Source organism: Dipteris shenzhenensis, unplaced genomic scaffold (genome assembly GCF_047967505.1).
Source record: "Dipteris shenzhenensis isolate YYH24624 ecotype China unplaced genomic scaffold, Dip_SZ_1.0 scaf0338, whole genome shotgun sequence".
Lineage (NCBI taxonomy): Eukaryota > Viridiplantae > Streptophyta > Polypodiopsida > Gleicheniales > Dipteridaceae > Dipteris > Dipteris shenzhenensis.
The window spans coordinates 1-5,000 of NW_028239644.1; positions in this window are offsets into that span (position 1 = coordinate 1).

Genomic DNA, 5,000 nt, shown 5'->3' on the forward strand with positions numbered 1-5,000 from the left:
TTATCATTTGGAATATCTCCCCCAACAAAATCGGTTCCACTCCAATTCTCCCAAATCCCTTCAATTTTACGAAGGAAATTCAATTTCCCCAATGGAAACCTTGCGGATACACCCAATTTGGAGTAGAGACGACGCATTTGCCTAGTCCGCAATGCGAGACTACGTCTCAAAATTCTCATCAATTTCTTCCGGATAGGTTTCCAGAAGGAGGGATCTTTCTTAATAGTTCCAAAAGGTACATCTGTTTGGAATCCCCAAGCTGTTAAATAGCTAGATGGAGATTTTCCTCGCCTCAATCTATTTTTTCTCCCCGATTCCCGAGTCTTGAGATACCTGGGATTCATATCATTTTCCAAAATGGTTGGGCGCCTCCTCCCGCGAGTACGCCAAGGCTTCAACCGGAAAGGATACAAAATCTTTATCTGAAGACCCTCCTTCAACCAACGACCGGGGTAAACGAGTGTGTGAGAATCCCTCGCCGTCGTAGGTGCATTTGATGTGGGATTCTTTGCGCACTCACTCCAATCCTCATCCCATTCGGGAGCTTGAAAAAATAAAATACGACCGAAATTCTTGAGTGTTATCAATACAGGCAGTTTCACATATTTCCGAAGAGTCGATTGCATAACCAATAATAAACCCCGCCCCGTGTGGATGGAACTCACATCGAACCTAGCTGCTATAGCTGGGCGGTCGGATTTCGCTCGCTCCCCTCTCTCGAGGATGAAAGAGATATTAGTTCCTGTTCGGGTTGGGTACTAGTTTCTCTCCTCGCGTCACCGGCCGATTCCTCAAAATCTACACCAGTTAATTCTCCGGCAGGAAATCGAAACGGAGTGGGTAGTTCCATTAATCTAAAGAAGAGAGGTGAATGTGCCTTATCTTGAAATACTTCCCAAACCAGTGTCTTACGTCTTCTGGAGCGCATAGAGCCTTTTATAGGTTTCCGACGAAAATCAGAGCTTTTTGCAAAACGTTTGACCAGTCTGCGTGTTTTCAGCCGCGTCTTCCCGACGCTGATTGCTAAATTTTTTAACTTTCTGTTACGAATATCAGTTGACCCACCCGCGACATCGAACCTATTATCATATATTAAGTGAGTATTGCGGGCCAATTCCTCCGACAGTTCCTCAATCTCGAGGATCGAACGTATTTTTTGTTTTGAAGAGTCAAGTCTTTCCCCACCAATTAGAGGTACGTCTAGCAAGCGGATCCAATCGAAGGCACCACAATCATCTCTGAGATAGGTGAAGAATAAAGCTAACTCTGTCGGAGATGAAGAAAATTTGAAGACTTGATCCCAAGTTACGGGGGTGGAATCACCCTTCGAAACTGAATAGTTTGTTTCTCCCACAACATCTTCAATCACGGCATCATCCGGTGTTTCGAACATGAAAATAAATATTTGCAAAGCATTTTTAGGTAATGCTTCCCGGGGAAGAGGAATCTCATTGCTTCTCAACTCTTTATACCTGATAGACACCCAATCCCGAATCTTATTACCGGAATTCAATTCATTGGCATACTCGTTGTTGTCAACCGCTTGCGATGCCAATGAATCAGACAGTATCCAGAATGAATCCGAGTTTGGAATCCTAGCACGACATGAATTATTCAAAAATGGATCATAAATCTTAGGTAATTCACCTCCGTTATCAGCCAATCCGGTCCTTCTTTCCATCGCTTTCCAGAAGATAGGCTCGGTGTCTAGGAATCGAATTCGGTCCTTTAACTCATTATTCAAATCCTTGTTTTTCCTGAATTGGTTCAAAATCCAGTCTTCATGCAGATGATGAGCTGGAAGTGGCATATCCGAATCCTCTAACGAGGTTCCTAACTGGTCTCCAAAGATCGACAAACTGGGTAACGCCGTGAGAGCCAACCGCTGTTTTCCACTAGTCAAACATTTGCTGAAAAAGTGATTTGATACTTGCTTCTTCACTAAGCTATCGCCGCCGAATCGGCTATTCTCTATATATCGTAAAGGACGATTTGGTTTGTATGGGTCGAACAAGGACGTGGGCCACGACTTGAAAATCCATAGCATCGAATCTGACAACTCCCGGAGATTGTTATCGAGCAAGACAAGTTCGTCTTCAAAATTCTTGGTGAAGAGAGGTACTGGAGCCTTACCCAAATAAACCAGTACATTAATGAGAACAACAATACTAAAAGTTTTGTAAATGACGCGTTTCATCAGCAGGTAGAGTATGGGTGAATCATATTCTACGCGAACCAGAAGTAATCTGGACAAGTAGCTGAATGACATATGACCGAGTGACCAACCCACGAAACTACTAATCAGAAATGTTATGTTGTTGCTATATCGAAAAATAAATAGGTGAATTGGTCTCGCCAATACGGGACTTGGTAAAAGAATTGGATTTAAAATCTGGAAAATGAAACTATCCAAGAATATATTACCGATTCGAAAGTCACTGAGTGAATTGGTCGGACGTAGAGTTCGATAATCCGGTAAATCCTTGGTTCGGAACCAGTAAAATAACATGTATGGTACTATTGGGACAGTTACAACATGTGGTTTCACTATCAATGCATATAGAGGTGAACAGAATATTGACAGAAATATTAGTAGCTATCCCATCATCAAACCACTCAAAGCGACGGTACCACTAAGATTCCCTCCCAAAAGAAAAGCTCTTATGGATAGTATTTGGGAGGGTCCAACGGGTAATGTTGTTAGTAATCCATAATATAGTCCGAATATTATAGGTGGACCTGCCACCTTCACCCGAGTAAGCAGCGAAACCTGCAGTAGATACAACGACATTTGAACGCTTTCTACGTTCATAATTATTTCCTTCCCATATTTTTCAGTTTTTTTTTTTCCCGTAGAGTGCCGGCAACCTCTCCGTACCACTCCCGTAGCTAGCACAGCAACTCCTTCGGAAAGGAGTCGATGGATTTCTTAATCATGAGGAGACAGAATCCCATGATTAAGAATTTGGAGACGTCTCTATGCATTTCCCTCAATGGTCACTTCCGTCACCCAATAATTCTATAATTTAGTGATTTGTTACCATCTGCTTCGACAGGTTACTCCAACCCAGACGCCCCGGATTATTATTACGCCGTAGGGGACGAGTAACAAGTTCAAGCACATCCCTCGCATTAGTGGATCCATGGATTTGGGCAAAGGTGAACTCGACAGACCATTTTGTATCAATACCTCTTGCTTCTAAAGGATTGGCATGAGCCATTCCAGTAATTGCTGAATCAGGTTTTAATTCATGCATACGCTGTATCTGGTTATAATTATCCGGTTTTTCCACGATCCGTGGCATGAGTGTACCCATCTCTTTGCAAGTATCTCGTGAGAAAGATGGCTCGGCAGCTTGATATCGTTTATCCATGTAGGGAATACCTGTTTCGTAGACAACCATTCCGCAGCGAATTGGGAATCTTGCTATAGAAATTTCTGATAGATTATCTCCCGTAAAAGATATAGATTTACCAGCTGCTATCTCAAGATAGTCTCTCAGACTCTTCCATATCTCATCCTCCCTCTCCTTCAAACCCTGAGGTTCCATATTAAAAGGCGGAACAAATCTTTTCTATCCAAGCACGCGTCCCATCAGGACCAATAGGAAAAGGTGCTCCAATTAACTGGCATTTACGACGCCGCATCAGAGTCGTCGCTGTACGGCTCAGAGAGGGATTCACGCCGCAAACATACACTCCCTTGCCTAATGATGGAAGTTCAGTATATCTCTGGAGGGTAACCACCCCGATACCTGAATGGATTGACGTTTCGATTCCGGATTCGGTTGAGAAGCTACAGTTGAAGTTAGAGATCCAAAAAGAACTGAAGCATGATTCTTTAATTTCCGTCCCTCCGGATTAGCCCCCCCCGCTTCCGTCGTCGCAGTGTCAACACCCCCAACTAAATCCTGTTTCTGTTCGTGTCTAGATATGTCAAATTCCGGACACCGATGCGTCGTGGCAGCTGATACAGTATCCTCTCCCTGAGTAAAAGCATAATCCGATCCATTGGCCCGCGCAACTACAATTGGTACTCCAAGTTCGTTTTCTAGCTTGGGTGCTATGCCTTCTAGGTCCGTCTTTGTTATTTCCGTGGTACATGTGCCAATCCAAATAATGACACTAGGGTTTCTATCTCGTTTTATTTGGATACAAATTCTCTCCAATTCCCCTTGATCATTTAATTGGGCCGAGACGTCCCCCTCTTCCGACTCTGCCATTGCATAACGAGGTTCCGCAAGGATCGTAACTCCAAGAGCGTTCTGTAAGAAATAACCACAAGTCTTTGTACCTACCACTGGGGAAAAGCTGTCTTCGATCTTTTGATATAACCAAGCCACACAACTAATGGGGCAAGAAGTGTGATAATTTCCGGTTTCACATTCAAAAGTGAGAGTTTCGGGAGTCTTCGTGAAAGGGTTTCCTCAGAAAGGGTACACATACAAGAAATTTGCAGTTTCGGTTTCGAATCATCGTAAAATCAAGCAGAATATCCTGTTGAGTTTGCTGGGCATTCCTCTGCCCCCCACCATCGGGATTCAGATAGAAATCGGAGAGCAGACTGAATAATTCTCTATCTGGAATTTCCCTTGGCACAACCCCTTCTGGTCGAGACAATATCTGATCCGCCACATTGGGATGGAAATCACAAACATAATTGAGATCTGATTGACATTCAGCCGTTTCAAACAATGTTTTCCCCTTCACCCTCGAGACCCGAATGTCCTCAATGAGAGGCAACACTTCCAGCACAGGCATCGGGCAGGCTTCTACATGTTTATCAATGAGATCTCTCCTAGATGTCCGATTCCCCACCAAACCTGCTAATCGCAATGGGTGGGTATGTGCCTTCTCCCTAACCGACGCAGCAATACGATTTGCTGCAAAAGGGGCATCGAATCCATTATCCGTGATAATAATGCAATAATCCGCATGATTCGATGGAGCGGCAAAACCTCCACGGACTACGTCCCCTAAAACGTCGAATAGAGTAGTAT